General features: G+C 29.9%; 1 protein-coding gene across 1 annotated transcript in view; it reads right to left on the bottom strand.

Moving 5' to 3' along the window:
• Positions 1-26110, bottom strand: part of LOC129922336 (uncharacterized) — a 101596-nt gene that overhangs the window by 966 nt on the left and 74520 nt on the right. The gene's annotated exons all lie outside the window — the stretch shown is intronic.

The raw sequence follows: 26110 nt of genomic DNA, 5'->3' as shown, positions 1-26110 counted from the left end.
CTGGCCCAGACGGTTTGACATATGAATTCTATAAAACCTTTTTCTCCCAAATAGGACCCCTACTACTAAGACTATACAATGATATGTTAGAAACAGGACAGACGCCTGCAGACTTTAATCTTGCATACATCACACTATTACCAAAAAAACCTGAAAACAACACAACACCTAGTGACTTTAGACCCATTTCCCTTTTAAATGCTGACTATAAACTGCTGACCAAAATGATTTTTTTAAGAGTTAGGCCCCTTATACCCCAGCTACTAGGACAAGACCAGTACTGTAGCAACCCGGAAAAAAATATAGACGAACTGAACCACTTTCTACGAGACATCATATATTACTGTAAAGACAAAGACTTCAAAGCAGCCCTCATGTCCATTGATCAAGAAAAAGCTTTCGACAGAATTGACCATGACTACTTATTCAAAATAATAGACAAGACTGACATAGACAAGACTTTGATAACATACATAAAGCTAGTCTACACCGATGCCACAAGTCAACTAATAATAAATCAAACACTAAGCACCAAGATTTCTATTAGAAGATCTGTTAGGCAAGGTTGTCCCCTATCCCCCTTTTTATACACCCTTTGCCTAGAACCCCTGTTAGAGAATATTAGATTAGACAAAGAAATTTTAGGAATAAAAATCCCCGGTACAACCCCCGTAGTAAAAATTAAGGCTTATGCCGACGATACCACCCTTTTCCCCACCTCAGAAAAAGACATAGCTAAAATTATAGAGAAATTTACATTATTTGGGAGGGCGAGCGGGTCCAAAATAAACATTAATAAATCCTCAATTATGGGACTAGGTAGGTGGGAAATCCCCCCCCCCAACATTCCCTTTAACCTTAAAATACAGAAAGAAATAAAAGTATGTGGCATCGTGTGGACTAGCAACCCAGCACACTATTGCCGTGAACAGTGGGCGGAGATTCTGGCCCACACAAAGAACGTGATTAGAATGTTTCAGTACATGGCGACAACCATATTTGGGAGAGCTATATTAATAAACAACTTGGTCATCCCGAAGATAATCTACTTAGCAAATATAGTAGAACCTCCTCCTAATTTCATAAACAACATCAATACCACTATCAGAAATTTTATTTTCAAAAACACAATAAGGAACATAAAACACACAACTCTCATACAAGACAAAAAAGAAGGAGGGATAGGCTTACAAGACATTCACACAAAAATCAAAACGCTTAGAATAAAATTTGTAGGGAAAGTAGTAAGGTCTCCCAATAACTTCCCCTTAGTATTATATTATTTTGGACTTAGACTAAACAAACTCCTCCCCATTCAAAACAACACACCCCATCATTTTGGTAACCATACACATCCATTCTATAGATCACTCACAAGACACCTACCCAGCAATGAAAACATAACACACCACGACTCAAAAACAATATACACTATACTCAGAGACAAGTTGAAAGAAAACCTAGAAGTTAGAATAAAGTGGGTCAGGGAGTTAGGGGTTAAACCAACCAACTGGACAGACACATTCACGCATTTACACAACAAATACATAACACCCAAAGCACGAGAAGTAGCCTACAGATTACTCTTCGGGATGACCCCAATAAAAGGAAGACTCTCAACTACAACAGGGTCCAAATATACCTGTGCAATTTGTAAAAAAGAAAACCAAAACCCAGAGAAACACTTATTTAGTGAATGTGAGCTGGTTGAGGAAGCAAAAAAAACTTTAGAAGATATTATTGACGCAAACAGTCAAACCTGTGCAAATGTAAATACTGCTATTTTCTTTAACAAAGTACCTAAAGCCATAAATAAAAAACTAAGAGACATCAATGTAATTATTTTATCAGAATATAGAAACCTTATCTGGAATACCTACTTACAAATTGTCTACCATAATAAACAATATGCCAAAGTATTATTAGATCACATTTTTAAGAAAATTATTGAACGCAAAGTGAAACAATATAGCGCTACATAAAAATACCAAGATTGTCCATTAACTTAAAGAAAAGGGAATATATATATGAATATGTGTATGCGAGTGTGTATGCGTGTGTATAGATATATATCCTAAATGATCCTTTTTATATGTTTAAAGACCCTGTAACCATATCATTAAAAAAGCTAGTACTCCAAATAAAAAAAAAACAGTGATCGCCCCTTAAAATTGACAAGAGTTAAGACAATTCAAGACAGTACACAATCACGAAGGCCACGCCTTGACCTTGTGACTGTAAAGACTTTAACCAAAGTTTTGATCTACAAAGACGAGCGAGTTAGGCAGGAGAAAACGAGAGATCTCATTCGATTAAAACAGAGAATCATATCGAAATGGAACATTAGGCCGTCAAGTCAAGGAACGGAAAAAACAATGAGGAACCAGGAGCGAACACGTGAAAACCCAAGAAAAGGGAAAGAAAAGAGTAACTCCAAGAAATCAAGAACAAGGGCAGACCTTTACGTTTTATGTAAACATTGTTTTTCTTCTGTTGTTACTGTATTGAGAATCAGGCATGACCACATGATATCTAAGCAAACAATTCTTTGTATAAATTTGTACTTTTTAACAATTATGTCCATAGTGACTTCTTTACGAATATTGAAAAAATACCACCACTATCCGTATTGTGCATACCTGTGCAGTCTACATACAAATATATTATTTCTTACTACCTTGCAGACGTTTACAGTATGTACATATGTTATTTTTCTTCTGTTTTTCTAATATTGAGCATCAACATAACTTCATATCTCAACAAGCTTCTACATCAAATTGTTACTAAATTAGTATTTAGTTTCATTGTCAAAAGTTGTAAAAAAAAAATATAAAAAAAAAATTATCCACTACCATTGTCAATATTGCGCATGCTTGTGCAGTCTACAGAGAAATAATATATTAAAGAGGGGAAGAGGAAAAATTTAAAAAGGGGGAAAAAAAAGAAGAAGGGGGAAAATATTCAAGAAAAAAAAAGTATATATATATATATATACATATATAGAGAGATAAAAAGATACATATAAAATAACTTTCAGTACGACTCTAATTGGTCCCTGTGACCAGCCACAGAGAAATTGTTTCTGAACAGAAACTCCCGATATACTGACTCTAGCAGACAGGATTTCAACCTTAATGATGAGGAAGTAGTTTTCCAAATCTCAAGGGAGGAAATCAAAAATTGTCTTTAAAAGGGAGACAACAAAAGAAACAATATAAAAGTTTAAATGCCTATGTTCGCATAAGTGTGTACACACATAGATGTGTATGTATGTTTGATAGAAGTTAATATAAAGAACGGGGGTAATGTAGCAAAGCATAAAGAAACAACCATAAGCAATGTAGACAAAGTGGAAAAAAATGTGACTACGATGTTTAAAATGTTTTAATATCATTTAAGTTTCTACTTTCACTCTTTGATTGTTTCTATCTAATTACCTATTGTAGACATTCTCACCACATATATTTTAAGACCTTAAATTTCAAAAATATTCATTATATACTATTGGAAAAAAATAATGCCATATACAAAGCAATTTAAAACATTAAAATATTATGACAACCTAAATGTAACTATATGCATTGCTATGTTTTAAATTCATTGTACTTTAAAATGTAACTACGTAGATTGTACGCTTACTAATAAAATATGCACTTTTTTTTATAAAAAAAAAAAATAAAAAATAAAAAAAAAAAAATTAAAAAAAAAGCCCAATAAAGAGGCCAATAGCCCAAAAAAGAGGCAATGCCCAAAAAAGAGGCAAAGAAAAGAGGCAAAGGCCCAAGGATTCCTAGGATGTAAACAGCTCAACTGAAGTCAAAAGCTAAAAAGCTAAAAAAAAAACAAAATTAAAAGAAGGTTGATTTTGTACTTTTTTGAATAGTTGCGTAAAATGGTTGTTTTCCATTTTGCTATTTATATACTAAATATTGTTAATCCTAAAATTGGTTTGTCATAGAAATGGTAAGTAGTTAAAAATCTGTAAATATTTTATAATATTGATAGTAATCGATAATTTTCTTTGATAATTTTATTTTAAATAGAAACTTAAAATACCTTTATTACTTTAATACCTTTTTACCTATTTAAGTAGCTAAAACATTTTTGAGAATAAAAAATGCAAAATTGGATTATTTAAACATTAAATGAGTTATCTATATAGTTATATAACGAGAACACTTTTTTCAAAGGTCAACTCTTCAAATAACGATAACTGTTGCAACAGGGTGTCATCTATTTTTAACTTATATGAGCACTACTATATTTAGATTTTTAAGGGTCAACTATAATTGAAGCACTAAACATTTATTTTAATTAAGAGAGTTTCAAACAATATAAAGTATTAAAATCTTTATAAAGTTGAACATTTTGAAACAATATTTGCAAAATAATGCGTACAACATGTAAAGGTTGTTCTTTTCACAGAAACTTTAATTTAAAGTAATTATTATAAATCCTTATCTACCACAAAAGTTGTATCTGCTTGTTAGCTCAGTCGTTCAGCATTGGAGTTTAGAGTCGATGGTTGAAGGTTCGATTCTCCGACCTAGGATATATTTTTTTTTATTAATTTTAAATTTAAAACAAAAACAATGAACGCCAGAGAATATATCTGAGCCACACCTGAAGGATGGACTGGTTATCAAAGGCTATTTGAGACGCATGTCATTGGAAGCTGTTTATAGGTAGTGGAGTGCTTATATTCTTGCAAATATACCTAAACATGGGAAAAGATTCAGGAGTCAACTCTTAAAAAAATTAGGAGCCGGCAACACTTAAGCAGTTTAAGCACACAGTGTTATACCCTGGCAGAGTCTAGGACGCCGCTTTTCCCAAACCGTATAGGCACTTGCTTTTTCTTGAGATACATCATATTTTTTCACAAATATTTCTTTCTTAGCCTTAACTTTCATAGGCTTGATTCCTTCTTTCAGCGATCAGCTACCCACTTTTACAACCTTATGGACTAAAAGATTCACAAGCAAAAGAATGTTTGTTTTCATTTAACTTTTAGATATTCCACAATGAAATCAAAACAGAGCATAACAGTCTCAAAATATTTGTTCTAAAAATGTCATGTAGTGATCCTACATCTCTTGTTAAACTAGCTCCTACAGAACAACGAAGTAAAATATGTACCATCAAAATTTTGTCCTTCATAGAGGCACTAAATCCAATTCAAAAACATTCAAATAACAACATGTATCATGTGCTTCAATAGAGGGTAAGCATGTAAGGTCGTAGATTTTTACAAAAATGAAAGAAATCTAAATTGTCTGATATAAGCTGTTCTGCGTCATATATTAAATTTAAGGAAAGAATAAAATAGGTTAAGAATACTGGAAAATAAATACATTTTAGTAAACATTTCAAATACATTTTTTTCATTTCTTCGTGTATGTACTCTGGTGTAAATTTTACTGAAAAAGTTTGATGCCCCGTAGCAACCCTACAATGCAAGCTAGGAGTCTATAATATCAAGAACGACAACAAAATTAAAAGAAGGTTGATTTTGTACTTTCTTTGATAGTTGCGAAATATTGGTTGTTTTCCATTTTGCTATTTATATACTAAATATTGTTAATCCTAAAATTGGTTTGTCATAGAAATGGTAAGTAGTTAAAAATCTGTAAATATTTTATAATATTGATAGTAATCGATAATTTTCTTTGATAATTTTATTTTAAATAGAAACTTAAAATACCTTTATTACTTTAATACCTTTTTACCTATTTAAGTAGCTAAAACATTTTTGAGAATAAAAAATGCAAAATTGGATTATTTAAACATTAAATGAGTTATCTATATAGTTATATAACGAGAACACTTTTTTCAAAGGTCAACTCTTCAAATAACGATAACTGTTGCAACAGGGTGTCATCTATTTTTAACTTATATGAGCACTACTATATTTAGATTTTTAAGGGTCAACTATAATTGAAGCACTAAACATTTATTTTAATTAAGAGAGTTTCAAACAATATAAAGTATTAAAATCTTTATAAAGTTGAACATTTTGAAACAATATTTGCAAAATAATGCGTACAACATGTAAAGGTTGTTCTTTTCACAGAAACTTTAATTTAAAGTAATTATTATAAATCCTTATCTACCACAAAAGTTGTATCTGCTTGTTAGCTCAGTCGTTCAGCATTGGAGTTTAGAGTCGATGGTTGAAGGTTCGATTCTCCGACCTAGGATATATTTTTTTTTATTAATTTTAAATTTAAAACAAAAACAATGAACGCCAGAGAATATATCTGAGCCACACCTGAAGGATGGACTGGTTATCAAAGGCTATTTGAGACGCATGTCATTGGAAGCTGTTTATAGGTAGTGGAGTGCTTATATTCTTGCAAATATACCTAAACATGGGAAAAGATTCAGGAGTCAACTCTTTAAAAAATTAGGAGCCGGCAACAGTTAAGCAGTTTAAGCACACAGTGTTATACCCTGGCAGAGTCTAGGACGCCGCTTTTCCCAAACCGTATAGGCACTTGCTTTTTCTTGAGATACATCATATTTTTTCACAAATATTTCTTTCTTAGCCTTAACTTTCATAGGCTTGATTCCTTCTTTCAGCGATCAGCTACCCACTTTTACAACCTTATGGACTAAAAGATTCACAAGCAAAAGAATGTTTGTTTTCATTTAACTTTTAGATATTCCACAATGAAATCAAAACAGAGCATAACAGTCTCAAAATATTTGTTCTAAAAATGTCATGTAGTGATCCTACATCTCTTGTTAAACTAGCTCCTACAGAACAACGAAGTAAAATATGTACCATCAAAATTTTGTCCTTCATAGAGGCACTAAATCCAATTCAAAAACATTCAAATAACAACATGTATCATGTGCTTCAATAGAGGGTAAGCATGTAAGGTCGTAGATTTTTACAAAAATGAAAGAAATCTAAATTGTCTGATATAAGCTGTTCTGCGTCATATATTAAATTTAAGGAAAGAATAAAATAGGTTAAGAATACTGGAAAATAAATACATTTTAGTAAACATTTCAAATACATTTTTTTCATTTCTTCGTGTATGTACTCTGGTGTAAATTTTACTGAAAAAGTTTGATGCCCCGTAGCAACCCTACAATGCAAGCTAGGAGTCTATAATATCAAGAACGACAACAAAATTAAAAGAAGGTTGATTTTGTACTTTCTTAAGTAGTTACATTGAATTGGTTGATTTCCATCTTGCTTTTTATATACTAAATATTGTTAATCCTAAAATTGGTTTGTCATAGAAATGGTAAGTAGTTAAAAATCTGTAAATATTTTATAATATTGATAGTAATCGATAATTTTCTTTGATAATTTTATTTTAAATAGAAACTTAAAATACCTTTATTACTTTAATACCTTTTTACCTATTTAAGTAGCTAAAACATTTTTGAGAATAAAAAATGCAAAATTGGATTATTTAAACATTAAATGAGTTATCTATATAGTTATATAACGAGAACACTTTTTTCAAAGGTCAACTCTTCAAATAACGATAACTGTTGCAACAGGGTGTCATCTATTTTTAACTTATATGAGCACTACTATATTTAGATTTTTAAGGGTCAACTATAATTGAAGCACTAAACATTTATTTTAATTAAGAGAGTTTCAAACAATATAAAGTATTAAAATCTTTATAAAGTTGAACATTTTGAAACAATATTTGCAAAATAATGCGTACAACATGTAAAGGTTGTTCTTTTCACAGAAACTTTAATTTAAAGTAATTATTATAAATCCTTATCTACCACAAAAGTTGTATCTGCTTGTTAGCTCAGTCGTTCAGCATTGGAGTTTAGAGTCGATGGTTGAAGGTTCGATTCTCCGACCTAGGATATATTTTTTTTTATTAATTTTAAATTTAAAACAAAAACAATGAACGCCAGAGAATATATCTGAGCCACACCTGAAGGATGGACTGGTTATCAAAGGCTATTTGAGACGCATGTCATTGGAAGCTGTTTATAGGTAGTGGAGTGCTTATATTCTTGCAAATATACCTAAACATGGGAAAAGATTCAGGAGTCAACTCTTTAAAAAATTAGGAGCCGGCAACACTTAAGCAGTTTAAGCACACAGTGTTATACCCTGGCAGAGTCTAGGACGCCGCTTTTCCCAAACCGTATAGGCACTTGCTTTTTCTTGAGATACATCATATTTTTTCACAAATATTTCTTTCTTAGCCTTAACTTTCATAGGCTTGATTCCTTCTTTCAGCGATCAGCTACCCACTTTTACAACCTTATGGACTAAAAGATTCACAAGCAAAAGAATGTTTGTTTTCATTTAACTTTTAGATATTCCACAATGAAATCAAAACAGAGCATAACAGTCTCAAAATATTTGTTCTAAAAATGTCATGTAGTGATCCTACATCTCTTGTTAAACTAGCTCCTACAGAACAACGAAGTAAAATATGTACCATCAAAATTTTGTCCTTCATAGAGGCACTAAATCCAATTCAAAAACATTCAAATAACAACATGTATCATGTGCTTCAATAGAGGGTAAGCATGTAAGGTCGTAGATTTTTACAAAAATGAAAGAAATCTAAATTGTCTGATATAAGCTGTTCTGCGTCATATATTAAATTTAAGGAAAGAATAAAATAGGTTAAGAATACTGGAAAATAAATACATTTTAGTAAACATTTCAAATACATTTTTTTCATTTCTTCGTGTATGTACTCTGGTGTAAATTTTACTGAAAAAGTTTGATGCCCCGTAGCAACCCTACAATGCAAGCTAGGAGTCTATAATATCAAGAACGACAACAAAATTAAAAGAAGGTTGATTTTTTACTTTTTTGAATAGTTGCGTAAAATGGTTGTTTTCCATTTTGCTATTTATATACTAAATATTGTTAATCCTAAAATTGGTTTGTCATAGAAATGGTAAGTAGTTAAAAATCTGTAAATATTTTATAATATTGATAGTAATCGATAATTTTCTTTGATAATTTTATTTTAAATAGAAACTTAAAATACCTTTATTACTTTAATACCTTTTTACCTATTTAAGTAGCTAAAACATTTTTGAGAATAAAAAATGCAAAATTGGATTATTTAAACATTAAATGAGTTATCTATATAGTTATATAACGAGAACACTTTTTTCAAAGGTCAACTCTTCAAATAACGATAACTGTTGCAACAGGGTGTCATCTATTTTTAACTTATATGAGCACTACTATATTTAGATTTTTAAGGGTCAACTATAATTGAAGCACTAAACATTTATTTTAATTAAGAGAGTTTCAAACAATATAAAGTATTAAAATCTTTATAAAGTTGAACATTTTGAAACAATATTTGCAAAATAATGCGTACAACATGTAAAGGTTGTTCTTTTCACAGAAACTTTAATTTAAAGTAATTATTATAAATCCTTATCTACCACAAAAGTTGTATCTGCTTGTTAGCTCAGTCGTTCAGCATTGGAGTTTAGAGTCGATGGTTGAAGGTTCGATTCTCCGACCTAGGATATATTTTTTTTTATTAATTTTAAATTTAAAACAAAAACAATGAACGCCAGAGAATATATCTGAGCCACACCTGAAGGATGGACTGGTTATCAAAGGCTATTTGAGACGCATGTCATTGGAAGCTGTTTATAGGTAGTGGAGTGCTTATATTCTTGCAAATATACCTAAACATGGGAAAAGATTCAGGAGTCAACTCTTTAAAAAATTAGGAGCCGGCAACACTTAAGCAGTTTAAGCACACAGTGTTATACCCTGGCAGAGTCTAGGACGCCGCTTTTCCCAAACCGTATAGGCACTTGCTTTTTCTTGAGATACATCATATTTTTTCACAAATATTTCTTTCTTAGCCTTAACTTTCATAGGCTTGATTCCTTCTTTCAGCGATCAGCTACCCACTTTTACAACCTTATGGACTAAAAGATTCACAAGCAAAAGAATGTTTGTTTTCATTTAACTTTTAGATATTCCACAATGAAATCAAAACAGAGCATAACAGTCTCAAAATATTTGTTCTAAAAATGTCATGTAGTGATCCTACATCTCTTGTTAAACTAGCTCCTACAGAACAACGAAGTAAAATATGTACCATCAAAATTTTGTCCTTCATAGAGGCACTAAATCCAATTCAAAAACATTCAAATAACAACATGTATCATGTGCTTCAATAGAGGGTAAGCATGTAAGGTCGTAGATTTTTACAAAAATGAAAGAAATCTAAATTGTCTGATATAAGCTGTTCTGCGTCATATATTAAATTTAAGGAAAGAATAAAATAGGTTAAGAATACTGGAAAATAAATACATTTTAGTAAACATTTCAAATACATTTTTTTCATTTCTTCGTGTTTGTACTCTGGTGTAAATTTTACTGAAAAAGTTTGATGCCCCGTAGCAACCCTACAATGCAAGCTAGGAGTCTATAATATCAAGAACGACAACAAAATTAAAAGAAGGTTGATTTTGTACTTTCTTTAATAGTTATGTAAAATTGGTTGTTTTCCATTTTGCTATTTATATACTAAATATTGTTAATCCTAAAATTGGTTTGTCATAGAAATGGTAAGTAGTTAAAAATCTGTAAATATTTTATAATATTGATAGTAATCGATAATTTTCTTTGATAATTTTATTTTAAATAGAAACTTAAAATACCTTTATTACTTTAATACCTTTTTACCTATTTAAGTAGCTAAAACATTTTTGAGAATAAAAAATGCAAAATTGGATTATTTAAACATTAAATGAGTTATCTATATAGTTATATAACGAGAACACTTTTTTCAAAGGTCAACTCTTCAAATAACGATAACTGTTGCAACAGGGTGTCATCTATTTTTAACTTATATGAGCACTACTATATTTAGATTTTTAAGGGTCAACTATAATTGAAGCACTAAACATTTATTTTAATTAAGAGAGTTTCAAACAATATAAAGTATTAAAATCTTTATAAAGTTGAACATTTTGAAACAATATTTGCAAAATAATGCGTACAACATGTAAAGGTTGTTCTTTTCACAGAAACTTTAATTTAAAGTAATTATTATAAATCCTTATCTACCACAAAAGTTGTATCTGCTTGTTAGCTCAGTCGTTCAGCATTGGAGTTTAGAGTCGATGGTTGAAGGTTCGATTCTCCGACCTAGGATATATTTTTTTTTATTAATTTTAAATTTAAAACAAAAACAATGAACGCCAGAGAATATATCTGAGCCACACCTGAAGGATGGACTGGTTATCAAAGGCTATTTGAGACGCATGTCATTGGAAGCTGTTTATAGGTAGTGGAGTGCTTATATTCTTGCAAATATACCTAAACATGGGAAAAGATTCAGGAGTCAACTCTTTAAAAAATTAGGAGCCGGCAACAGTTAAGCAGTTTAAGCACACAGTGTTATACCCTGGCAGAGTCTAGGACGCCGCTTTTCCCAAACCGTATAGGCACTTGCTTTTTCTTGAGATACATCATATTTTTTCACAAATATTTCTTTCTTAGCCTTAACTTTCATAGGCTTGATTCCTTCTTTCAGCGATCAGCTACCCACTTTTACAACCTTATGGACTAAAAGATTCACAAGCAAAAGAATGTTTGTTTTCATTTAACTTTTAGATATTCCACAATGAAATCAAAACAGAGCATAACAGTCTCAAAATATTTGTTCTAAAAATGTCATGTAGTGATCCTACATCTCTTGTTAAACTAGCTCCTACAGAACAACGAAGTAAAATATGTACCATCAAAATTTTGTCCTTCATAGAGGCACTAAATCCAATTCAAAAACATTCAAATAACAACATGTATCATGTGCTTCAATAGAGGGTAAGCATGTAAGGTCGTAGATTTTTACAAAAATGAAAGAAATCTAAATTGTCTGATATAAGCTGTTCTGCGTCATATATTAAATTTAAGGAAAGAATAAAATAGGTTAAGAATACTGGAAAATAAATACATTTTAGTAAACATTTCAAATACATTTTTTTCATTTCTTCGTGTATGTACTCTGGTGTAAATTTTACTGAAAAAGTTTGATGCCCCGTAGCAACTCTACAATGCAAGCTAGGAGTCTATAATATCAAGAACGACAACAAAATTAAAAGAAGGTTGATTTTTTACTTTTTTGAATAGTTGCGTAAAATTGGTTGTTTTCCATTTTGCTATTTATATACTAAATATTGTTAATCCTAAAATTGGTTTGTCATAGAAATGGTAAGTAGTTAAAAATCTGTAAATATTTTATAATATTGATAGTAATCGATAATTTTCTTTGATAATTTTATTTTAAATAGAAACTTAAAATACCTTTATTACTTTAATACCTTTTTACCTATTTAAGTAGCTAAAACATTTTTGAGAATAAAAAATGCAAAATTGGATTATTTAAACATTAAATGAGTTATCTATATAGTTATATAACGAGAACACTTTTTTCAAAGGTCAACTCTTCAAATAACGATAACTGTTGCAACAGGGTGTCATCTATTTTTAACTTATATGAGCACTACTATATTTAGATTTTTAAGGGTCAACTATAATTGAAGCACTAAACATTTATTTTAATTAAGAGAGTTTCAAACAATATAAAGTATTAAAATCTTTATAAAGTTGAACATTTTGAAACAATATTTGCAAAATAATGCGTACAACATGTAAAGGTTGTTCTTTTCACAGAAACTTTAATTTAAAGTAATTATTATAAATCCTTATCTACCACAAAAGTTGTATCTGCTTGTTAGCTCAGTCGTTCAGCATTGGAGTTTAGAGTCGATGGTTGAAGGTTCGATTCTCCGACCTAGGATATATTTTTTTTTATTAATTTTAAATTTAAAACAAAAACAATGAACGCCAGAGAATATATCTGAGCCACACCTGAAGGATGGACTGGTTATCAAAGGCTATTTGAGACGCATGTCATTGGAAGCTGTTTATAGGTAGTGGAGTGCTTATATTCTTGCAAATATACCTAAACATGGGAAAAGATTCAGGAGTCAACTCTTTAAAAAATTAGGAGCCGGCAACACTTAAGCAGTTTAAGCACACAGTGTTATACCCTGGCAGAGTCTAGGACGCCGCTTTTCCCAAACCGTATAGGCACTTGCTTTTTCTTGAGATACATCATATTTTTTCACAAATATTTCTTTCTTAGCCTTAACTTTCATAGGCTTGATTCCTTCTTTCAGCGATCAGCTACCCACTTTTACAACCTTATGGACTAAAAGATTCACAAGCAAAAGAATGTTTGTTTTCATTTAACTTTTAGATATTCCACAATGAAATCAAAACAGAGCATAACAGTCTCAAAATATTTGTTCTAAAAATGTCATGTAGTGATCCTACATCTCTTGTTAAACTAGCTCCTACAGAACAACGAAGTAAAATATGTACCATCAAAATTTTGTCCTTCATAGAGGCACTAAATCCAATTCAAAAACATTCAAATAACAACATGTATCATGTGCTTCAATAGAGGGTAAGCATGTAAGGTCGTAGATTTTTACAAAAATGAAAGAAATCTAAATTGTCTGATATAAGCTGTTCTGCTTCATATATTAAATTTAAGGAAAGAATAAAATAGGTTAAGAATACTGGAAAATAAATACATTTTAGTAAACATTTCAAATACATTTTTTTCATTTCTTCGTGTATGTACTCTGGTGTAAATTTTACTGAAAAAGTTTGATGCCCCGTAGCAACTCTACAATGCAAGCTAGGAGTCTATAATATCAAGAACGACAACAAAATTAAAAGAAGGTTGATTTTGTACTTTCTTTGATAGTTGCGAAAAATTGGTTGTTTTCCATTTTGCTATTTATATACTAAATATTGTTAATCCTAAAATTGGTTTGTCATAGAAATGGTAAGTAGTTAAAAATCTGTAAATATTTTATAATATTGATAGTAATCGATAATTTTCTTTGATAATTTTATTTTAAATAGAAACTTAAAATACCTTTATTACTTTAATACCTTTTTACCTATTTAAGTAGCTAAAACATTTTTGAGAATAAAAAATGCAAAATTGGATTATTTAAACATTAAATGAGTTATCTATATAGTTATATAACGAGAACACTTTTTTCAAAGGTCAACTCTTCAAATAACGATAACTGTTGCAACAGGGTGTCATCTATTTTTAACTTATATGAGCACTACTATATTTAGATTTTTAAGGGTCAACTATAATTGAAGCACTAAACATTTATTTTAATTAAGAGAGTTTCAAACAATATAAAGTATTAAAATCTTTATAAAGTTGAACATTTTGAAACAATATTTGCAAAATAATGCGTACAACATGTAAAGGTTGTTCTTTTCACAGAAACTTTAATTTAAAGTAATTATTATAAATCCTTATCTACCACAAAAGTTGTATCTGCTTGTTAGCTCAGTCGTTCAGCATTGGAGTTTAGAGTCGATGGTTGAAGGTTCGATTCTCCGACCTAGGATATATTTTTTTTTATTAATTTTAAATTTAAAACAAAAACAATGAACGCCAGAGAATATATCTGAGCCACACCTGAAGGATGGACTGGTTATCAAAGGCTATTTGAGACGCATGTCATTGGAAGCTGTTTATAGGTAGTGGAGTGCTTATATTCTTGCAAATATACCTAAACAAGGGAAAAGATTCAGGAGTCAACTCTTTAAAAAATTAGGAGCCGGCAACACTTAAGCAGTTTAAGCACACAGTGTTATACCCTGGCAGAGTCTAGGACGCCGCTTTTCCCAAACCGTATAGGCACTTGCTTTTTCTTGAGATACATCATATTTTTTCACAAATATTTCTTTCTTAGCCTTAACTTTCATAGGCTTGATTCCTTCTTTCAGCGATCAGCTACCCACTTTTACAACCTTATGGACTAAAAGATTCACAAGCAAAAGAATGTTTGTTTTCATTTAACTTTTAGATATTCCACAATGAAATCAAAACAGAGCATAACAGTCTCAAAATATTTGTTCTAAAAATGTCATGTAGTGATCCTACATCTCTTGTTAAACTAGCTCCTACAGAACAACGAAGTAAAATATGTACCATCAAAATTTTGTCCTTCATAGAGGCACTAAATCCAATTCAAAAACATTCAAATAACAACATGTATCATGTGCTTCAATAGAGGGTAAGCATGTAAGGTCGTAGATTTTTACAAAAATGAAAGAAATCTAAATTGTCTGATATAAGCTGTTCTGCGTCATATATTAAATTTAAGGAAAGAATAAAATAGGTTAAGAATACTGGAAAATAAATACATTTTAGTAAACATTTCAAATACATTTTTTTCATTTCTTCGTGTATGTACTCTGGTGTAAATTTTACTGAAAAAGTTTGATGCCCCGTAGCAACCCTACAATGCAAGCTAGGAGTCTATAATATCAAGAACGACAACAAAATTAAAAGAAGGTTGATTTTGTACTTTTTTGAATAGTTGCGTAAAATGGTTGTTTTCCATTTTGCTATTTATATACTAAATATTGTTAATCCTAAAATTGGTTTGTCATAGAAATGGTAAGTAGTTAAAAATCTGTAAATATTTTATAATATTGATAGTAATCGATAATTTTCTTTGATAATTTTATTTTAAATAGAAACTTAAAATACCTTTATTACTTTAATACCTTTTTACCTATTTAAGTAGCTAAAACATTTTTGAGAATAAAAAATGCAAAATTGGATTATTTAAACATTAAATGAGTTATCTATATAGTTATATAACGAGAACACTTTTTTCAAAGGTCAACTCTTCAAATAACGATAACTGTTGCAACAGGGTGTCATCTATTTTTAACTTATATGAGCACTACTATATTTAGATTTTTAAGGGTCAACTATAATTGAAGCACTAAACATTTATTTTAATTAAGAGAGTTTCAAACAATATAAAGTATTAAAATCTTTATAAAGTTGAACATTTTGAAACAATATTTGCAAAATAATGCGTACAACATGTAAAGGTTGTTCTTTTCACAGAAACTTTAATTTAAAGTAATTATTATAAATCCTTATCTACCACAAAAGTTGTATCTGCTTGTTAGCTCAGTCGTTCAGCATTGGAGTTTAGAGTCGATGGTTGAAGGTTCGATTCTCCGACCTAGGATATATTTTTTTTTATTAATTTTAAATTTAAAACAAAAACAATGAACGCCAGAGAATATATCTGAGCCACACCTGAAGGATGGACTGGTTATCAAAGGCTATTTGAGACGCATGTCATTGGAAGCTGTTTATAGGTAGTGGAGTGCTTATATTCTTGCAAATATACCTAAACATGGGAAAAGATTCAGGAGTCAACTCTTTAAAAAATTAGGAGCCGGCAACAGTTAAGCAGTTTAAGCACACAGTGTTATACCCTGGCAGAGTCTAGGACGCCGCTTTTCCCAAACCGTATAGGCACTTGCTTTTTCTTGAGATACATCATATTTTTTCACAAATATTTCTTTCTTAGCCTTAACTTTCATAGGCTTGATTCCTTCTTTCAGCGATCAGCTACCCACTTTTACAACCTTATGGACTAAAAGATTCACAAGCAAAAGAATGTTTGTTTTCATTTAACTTTTAGATATTCCACAATGAAATCAAAACAGAGCATAACAGTCTCAAAATATTTGTTCTAAAAATGTCATGTAGTGATCCTACATCTCTTGTTAAACTAGCTCCTACAGAACAACGAAGTAAAATATGTACCATCAAAATTTTGTCCTTCATAGAGGCACTAAATCCAATTCAAAAACATTCAAATAACAACATGTATCATGTGCTTCAATAGAGGGTAAGCATGTAAGGTCGTAGATTTTTACAAAAATGAAAGAAATCTAAATTGTCTGATATAAGCTGTTCTGCGTCATATATTAAATTTAAGGAAAGAATAAAATAGGTTAAGAATACTGGAAAATAAATACATTTTAGTAAACATTTCAAATACATTTTTTTCATTTCTTCGTGTATGTACTCTGGTGTAAATTTTACTGAAAAAGTTTGATGCCCCGTAGCAACCCTACAATGCAAGCTAGGAGTCTATAATATCAAGAACGACAACAAAATTAAAAGAAGGTTGATTTTGTACTTTTTTGAATAGTTGCGTAAAATGGTTGTTTTCCATTTTGCTATTTATATACTAAATATTGTTAATCCTAAAATTGGTTTGTCATAGAAATGGTAAGTAGTTAAAAATCTGTAAATATTTTATAATATTGATAGTAATCGATAATTTTCTTTGATAATTTTATTTTAAATAGAAACTTAAAATACCTTTATTACTTTAATACCTTTTTACCTATTTAAGTAGCTAAAACATTTTTGAGAATAAAAAATGCAAAATTGGATTATTTAAACATTAAATGAGTTATCTATATAGTTATATAACGAGAACACTTTTTTCAAAGGTCAACTCTTCAAATAACGATAACTGTTGCAACAGGGTGTCATCTATTTTTAACTTATATGAGCACTACTATATTTAGATTTTTAAGGGTCAACTATAATTGAAGCACTAAACATTTATTTTAATTAAGAGAGTTTCAAACAATATAAAGTATTAAAATCTTTATAAAGTTGAACATTTTGAAACAATATTTGCAAAATAATGCGTACAACATGTAAAGGTTGTTCTTTTCACAGAAACTTTAATTTAAAGTAATTATTATAAATCCTTATCTACCACAAAAGTTGTATCTGCTTGTTAGCTCAGTCGTTCAGCATTGGAGTTTAGAGTCGATGGTTGAAGGTTCGATTCTCCGACCTAGGATATATTTTTTTTTATTAATTTTAAATTTAAAACAAAAACAATGAACGCCAGAGAATATATCTGAGCCACACCTGAAGGATGGACTGGTTATCAAAGGCTATTTGAGACGCATGTCATTGGAAGCTGTTTATAGGTAGTGGAGTGCTTATATTCTTGCAAATATACCTAAACATGGGAAAAGATTCAGGAGTCAACTCTTTAAAAAATTAGGAGCCGGCAACAGTTAAGCAGTTTAAGCACACAGTGTTATACCCTGGCAGAGTCTAGGACGCCGCTTTTCCCAAACCGTATAGGCACTTGCTTTTTCTTGAGATACATCATATTTTTTCACAAATATTTCTTTCTTAGCCTTAACTTTCATAGGCTTGATTCCTTCTTTCAGCGATCAGCTACCCACTTTTACATCCTTATGGACTAAAAGATTCACAAGCAGAAGAATGTTTGTTTTCATTTAACTTTTAGATATTCCACAATGAAATCAAAACAGAGCATAACAGTCTCAAAATATTTGTTCTAAAAATGTCATGTAGTGATCCTACATCTCTTGTTAAACTAGCTCCTACAGAACAACGAAGTAAAATATGTACCATCAAAATTTTGTCCTTCATAGAGGCACTAAATCCAATTCAAAAACATTCAAATAACAACATGTATCATGTGCTTCAATAGAGGGTAAGCATGTAAGGTCGTAGATTTTTACAAAAATGAAAGAAATCTAAATTGTCTGATATAAGCTGTTCTGCGTCATATATTAAATTTAAGGAAAGAATAAAATAGGTTAAGAATACTGGAAAATAAATACATTTTAGTAAACATTTCAAATACATTTTTTTCATTTCTTCGTGTATGTACTCTGGTGTAAATTTTACTGAAAAAGTTTGATGCCCCGTAGCAACTCTACAATGCAAGCTAGGAGTCTATAATATCAAGAACGACAACAAAATTAAAAGAAGGTTGATTTTTTACTTTTTTGAATATTTGCGTAAAATTGGTTGTTTTCCATTTTGCTATTTATATACCAAATATTGTTAATCCTAAAATTGGTTTGTCATAGAAATGGTAAGTAGTTAAAAATCTGTAAATATTTTATAATATTGATAGTAATTGATAATTTTCTTTGATAATTTTATTTTAAATAGAAACTTAAAATACCTTTATTACTTTAATACCTTTTTACCTATTTAAGTAGCTAAAACATTTTTGAGAATAAAAAATGCAAAATTGGATTATTTAAACATTAAATGAGTTATCTATATAGTTATATAACGAGAACACTTTTTTCAAAGGTCGACTCTTCAAATAACGATAACTGTTGCAACAGGGTGTCATCTATTTTTAACTTATATGAGCACTACTATATTTAGATTTTTAAGGGTCAACTATAATTGAAGCACTAAACATTTATTTTAATTAAGAGAGTTTCAAACAATATAAAGTATTAAAATCTTTATAAAGTTGAACATTTTGAAACAATATTTGCAAAATAATGCGTACAACATGTAAAGGTTGTTCTTTTCACAGAAACTTTAATTTAAAGTAATTATTATAAATCCTTATCTACCACAAAAGTTGTATCTGCTTGTTAGCTCAGTCGTTCAGCATTGGAGTTTAGAGTCGATGGTTGAAGGTTCGATTCTCCGACCTAGGATATATTTTTTTTTATTAATTTTAAATTTAAAACAAAAACAATGAACGCCAGAGAATATATCTGAGCCACACCTGAAGGATGGACTGGTTATCAAAGGCTATTTGAGACGCATGTCATTGGAAGCTGTTTATAGGTAGTGGAGTGCTTATATTCTTGCAAATATACCTAAACATGGGAAAAGATTCAGGAGTCAACTCTTTAAAAAATTAGGAGCCGGCAACACTTAAGCAGTTTAAGCACACAGTGTTATACCCTGGCAGAGTCTAGGACGCCGCTTTTCCCAAACCGTATAGGCACTTGCTTTTTCTTGAGATACATCATATTTTTTCACAAATATTTCTTTCTTAGCCTTAACTTTCATAGGCTTGATTCCTTCTTTCAGCGATCAGCTACCCACTTTTACAACCTTATGGACTAAAAGATTCACAAGCAAAAGAATGTTTGTTTTCATTTAACTTTTAGATATTCCACAATGAAATCAAAACAGAGCATAACAGTCTCAAAATATTTGTTCTAAAAATGTCATGTAGTGATCCTACATCTCTTGTTAAACTAGCTCCTACAGAACAACGAAGTAAAATATGTACCATCAAAATTTTGTCCTTCATAGAGGCACTAAATCCAATTCAAAAACATTCAAATAACAACATGTATCATGTGCTTCAATAGAGGGTAAGCATGTAAGGTCGTAGATTTTTACAAAAATGAAAGAAATCTAAATTGTCTGATATAAGCTGTTCTGCTTCATATATTAAATTTAAGGAAAGAATAAAATAGGTTAAGAATACTGGAAAATAAATACATTTTAGTAAACATTTCAAATACATTTTTTTCATTTCTTCGTGTATGTACTCTGGTGTAAATTTTACTGAAAAAGTTTGATGCCCCGTAGCAACTCTACAATGCAAGCTAGGAGTCTATAATATCAAGAACGACAACAAAATTAAAAGAAGGTTGATTTTGTACTTTCTTTGATAGTTGCGAAAAATTGGTTGTTTTCCATTTTGCTATTTATATACTAAATATTGTTAATCCTAAAATTGGTTTGTCATAGAAATGGTAAGTAGTTAAAAATCTGTAAATATTTTATAATATTGATAGTAATCGATAATTTTCTTTGATAATTTTATTTTAAATAGAAACTTAAAATACCTTTATTACTTTAATACCTTTTTACCTATTTAAGTAGCTAAAACATTTTTGAGAATAAAAAATGCAAAATTGGATTATTTAAACATTAAATGAGTTATCTATATAGTTATATAACGAGAACACTTTTTTCAAAGGTCAACTCTTCAAATAACGATAACTGTTGCAACAGGGTGTCATCTATTTTTAACTTATATGAGCACTACTATATTTAGATTTTTAAGGGTCAACTATAATTGAAGCACTAAACATTTATTTTAATTAAGAGAGTTTCAAACAATATAAAGTATTAAAATCTTTATAAAGTTGAACATTTTGAAACAATATTTGCAAAATAATGCGTACAACATGTAAAGGTTGTTCTTTTCACAGAAACTTTAATTTAAAGTAATTATTATAAATCCTTATCTACCACAAAAGTTGTATCTGCTTGTTAGCTCAGTCGTTCAGCATTGGAGTTTAGAGTCGATGGTTGAAGGTTCGATTCTCCGACCTAGGATATATTTTTTTTTATTAATTTTAAATTTAAAACAAAAACAATGAACGCCAGAGAATATATCTGAGCCACACCTGAAGGATGGACTGGTTATCAAAGGCTATTTGAGACGCATGTCATTGGAAGCTGTTTATAGGTAGTGGAGTGCTTATATTCTTGCAAATATACCTAAACAAGGGAAAAGATTCAGGAGTCAACTCTTTAAAAAATTAGGAGCCGGCAACACTTAAGCAGTTTAAGCACACAGTGTTATACCCTGGCAGAGTCTAGGACGCCGCTTTTCCCAAACCGTATAGGCACTTGCTTTTTCTTGAGATACATCATATTTTTTCACAAATATTTCTTTCTTAGCCTTAACTTTCATAGGCTTGATTCCTTCTTTCAGCGATCAGCTACCCACTTTTACAACCTTATGGACTAAAAGATTCACAAGCAAAAGAATGTTTGTTTTCATTTAACTTTTAGATATTCCACAATGAAATCAAAACAGAGCATAACAGTCTCAAAATATTTGTTCTAAAAATGTCATGTAGTGATCCTACATCTCTTGTTAAACTAGCTCCTACAGAACAACGAAGTAAAATATGTACCATCAAAATTTTGTCCTTCATAGAGGCACTAAATCCAATTCAAAAACATTCAAATAACAACATGTATCATGTGCTTCAATAGAGGGTAAGCATGTAAGGTCGTAGATTTTTACAAAAATGAAAGAAATCTAAATTGTCTGATATAAGCTGTTCTGCGTCATATATTAAATTTAAGGAAAGAATAAAATAGGTTAAGAATACTGGAAAATAAATACATTTTAGTAAACATTTCAAATACATTTTTTTCATTTCTTCGTGTATGTACTCTGGTGTAAATTTTACTGAAAAAGTTTGATGCCCCGTAGCAACCCTACAATGCAAGCTAGGAGTCTATAATATCAAGAACGACAACAAAATTAAAAGAAGGTTGATTTTGTACTTTTTTGAATAGTTGCGTAAAATGGTTGTTTTCCATTTTGCTATTTATATACTAAATATTGTTAATCCTAAAATTGGTTTGTCATAGAAATGGTAAGTAGTTAAAAATCTGTAAATATTTTATAATATTGATAGTAATCGATAATTTTCTTTGATAATTTTATTTTAAATAGAAACTTAAAATACCTTTATTACTTTAATACCTTTTTACCTATTTAAGTAGCTAAAACATTTTTGAGAATAAAAAATGCAAAATTGGATTATTTAAACATTAAATGAGTTATCTATATAGTTATATAACGAGAACACTTTTTTCAAAGGTCAACTCTTCAAATAACGATAACTGTTGCAACAGGGTGTCATCTATTTTTAACTTATATGAGCACTACTATATTTAGATTTTTAAGGGTCAACTATAATTGAAGCACTAAACATTTATTTTAATTAAGAGAGTTTCAAACAATATAAAGTATTAAAATCTTTATAAAGTTGAACATTTTGAAACAATATTTGCAAAATAATGCGTACAACATGTAAAGGTTGTTCTTTTCACAGAAACTTTAATTTAAAGTAATTATTATAAATCCTTATCTACCACAAAAGTTGTATCTGCTTGTTAGCTCAGTCGTTCAGCATTGGAGTTTAGAGTCGATGGTTGAAGGTTCGATTCTCCGACCTAGGATATATTTTTTTTTATTAATTTTAAATTTAAAACAAAAACAATGAACGCCAGAGAATATATCTGAGCCACACCTGAAGGATGGACTGGTTATCAAAGGCTATTTGAGACGCATGTCATTGGAAGCTGTTTATAGGTAGTGGAGTGCTTATATTCTTGCAAATATACCTAAACATGGGAAAAGATTCAGGAGTCAACTCTTAAAAAAATTAGGAGCCGGCAACACTTAAGCAGTTTAAGCACACAGTGTTATACCCTGGCAGAGTCTAGGACGCCGCTTTTCCCAAACCGTATAGGCACTTGCTTTTTCTTGAGATACATCATATTTTTTCACAAATATTTCTTTCTTAGCCTTAACTTTCATAGGCTTGATTCCTTCTTTCAGCGATCAGCTACCCACTTTTACAACCTTATGGACTAAAAGATTCACAAGCAAAAGAATGTTTGTTTTCATTTAACTTTTAGATATTCCACAATGAAATCAAAACAGAGCATAACAGTCTCAAAATATTTGTTCTAAAAATGTCATGTAGTGATCCTACATCTCTTGTTAAACTAGCTCCTACAGAACAACGAAGTAAAATATGTACCATCAAAATTTTGTCCTTCATAGAGGCACTAAATCCAATTCAAAAACATTCAAATAACAACATGTATCATGTGCTTCAATAGAGGGTAAGCATGTAAGGTCGTAGATTTTTACAAAAATGAAAGAAATCTAAATTGTCTGATATAAGCTGTTCTGCGTCATATATTAAATTTAAGGAAAGAATAAAATAGGTTAAGAATACTGGAAAATAAATACATTTTAGTAAACATTTCAAATACATTTTTTTCATTTCTTCGTGTATGTACTCTGGTGTAAATTTTACTGAAAAAGTTTGATGCCCCGTAGCAACTCTACAATGCAAGCTAGGAGTCTATAATATCAAGAACGACAACAAAATTAAAAGAAGGTTGATTTTGTACTTTCTTCAATAGTTGCGTAAAATTGGATGTTTTCCATTTTGCTATTTATATACTAAATATTGTTAATCCTAAAATTGGTTTGTCATAGAAATGGTAAGTAGTTAAAAATCTGTAAATATTTTATAATATTGATAGTAATCGATAATTTTCTTTGATAATTTTATTTTAAATAGAAACTTAAAATACCTTTATTACTTTAATACCTTTTTACCTATTTAAGTAGCTAAAACATTTTTGAGAATAAAAAATGCAAAATTGGATTATTTAAACATTAAATGAGTTATCTATATAGTTATATAACGAGAACACTTTTTTCAAAGGTCAACTCTTCAAATAACGATAACTGTTGCAACAGGGTGTCATCTATTTTTAACTTATATGAGCACTACTATATTTAGATTTTTAAGGGTCAACTATAATTGAAGCACTAAACATTTATTTTAATTAAGAGAGTTTCAAACAATATAAAGTATTAAAATCTTTATAAAGTTGAACATTTTGAAACAATATTTGCAAAATAATGCGTACAACATGTAAAGGTTGTTCTTTTCACAGAAACTTTAATTTAAAGTAATTATTATAAATCCTTATCTACCACAAAAGTTGTATCTGCTTGTTAGCTCAGTCGTTCAGCATTGGAGTTTAGAGTCGATGGTTGAAGGTTCGATTCTCCGACCTAGGATATATTTTTTTTTATTAATTTTAAATTTAAAACAAAAACAATGAACGCCAGAGAATATATCTGAGCCACACCTGAAGGATGGACTGGTTATCAAAGGCTATTTGAGACGCATGTCATTGGAAGCTGTTTATAGGTAGTGGAGTGCTTATATTCTTGCAAATATACCTAAACATGGGAAAAGATTCAGGAGTCAACTCTTAAAAAAATTAGGAGCCGGCAACACTTAAGCAGTTTAAGCACACAGTGTTATACCCTGGCAGAGTCTAGGACGCCGCTTTTCCCAAACCGTATAGGCACTTGCTTTTTCTTGAGATACATCATATTTTTTCACAAATATTTCTTTCTTAGCCTTAACTTTCATAGGCTTGATTCCTTCTTTCAGCGATCAGCTACCCACTTTTACAACCTTATGGACTAAAAGATTCACAAGCAAAAGAATGTTTGTTTTCATTTAACTTTTAGATATTCCACAATGAAATCAAAACAGAGCATAACAGTCTCAAAATATTTGTTCTAAAAATGTCATGTAGTGATCCTACATCTCTTGTTAAACTAGCTCCTACAGAACAACGAAGTAAAATATGTACCATCAAAATTTTGTCCTTCATAGAGGCACTAAATCCAATTCAAAAACATTCAAATAACAACATGTATCATGTGCTTCAATAGAGGGTAAGCATGTAAGGTCGTAGATTTTTACAAAAATGAAAGAAATCTAAATTGTCTGATATAAGCTGTTCTGCGTCATATATTAAATTTAAGGAAAGAATAAAATAGGTTAAGAATACTGGAAAATAAATACATTTTAGTAAACATTTCAAATACATTTTTTTCATTTCTTCGTGTATGTACTCTGGTGTAAATTTTACTGAAAAAGTTTGATGCCCCGTAGCAACCCTACAATGCAAGCTAGGAGTCTATAATATCAAGAACGACAACAAAATTAAAAGAAGGTTGATTTTGTACTTTTTTGAATAGTTGCGTAAAATGGTTGTTTTCCATTTTGCTATTTATATACTAAATATTGTTAATCCTAAAATTGGTTTGTCATAGAAATGGTAAGTAGTTAAAAATCTGTAAATATTTTATAATATTGATAGTAATCGATAATTTTCTTTGATAATTTTATTTTAAATAGAAACTTAAAATACCTTTATTACTTTAATACCTTTTTACCTATTTAAGTAGCTAAAACATTTTTGAGAATAAAAAATGCAAAATTGGATTATTTAAACATTAAATGAGTTATCTATATAGTTATATAACGAGAACACTTTTTTCAAAGGTCAACTCTTCAAATAACGATAACTGTTGCAACAGGGTGTCATCTATTTTTAACTTATATGAGCACTACTATATTTAGATTTTTAAGGGTCAACTATAATTGAAGCACTAAACATTTATTTTAATTAAGAGAGTTTCAAACAATATAAAGTATTAAAATCTTTATAAAGTTGAACATTTTGAAACAATATTTGCAAAATAATGCGTACAACATGTAAAGGTTGTTCTTTTCACAGAAACTTTAATTTAAAGTAATTATTATAAATCCTTATCTACCACAAAAGTTGTATCTGCTTGTTAGCTCAGTCGTTCAGCATTGGAGTTTAGAGTCGATGGTTGAAGGTTCGATTCTCCGACCTAGGATATATTTTTTTTTATTAATTTTAAATTTAAAACAAAAACAATGAACGCCAGAGAATATATCTGAGCCACACCTGAAGGATGGACTGGTTATCAAAGGCTATTTGAGACGCATGTCATTGGAAGCTGTTTATAGGTAGTG

The sequence above is a fragment of the Biomphalaria glabrata genome, chromosome 13 (assembly GCF_947242115.1).
Source record: "Biomphalaria glabrata chromosome 13, xgBioGlab47.1, whole genome shotgun sequence".
In the NCBI taxonomy this organism is placed as follows: domain Eukaryota; kingdom Metazoa; phylum Mollusca; class Gastropoda; family Planorbidae; genus Biomphalaria; species Biomphalaria glabrata.
The sequence above is the reverse complement of the archived record's forward strand: the minus strand, read 5'-3'. Positions and strand labels throughout refer to the sequence as shown.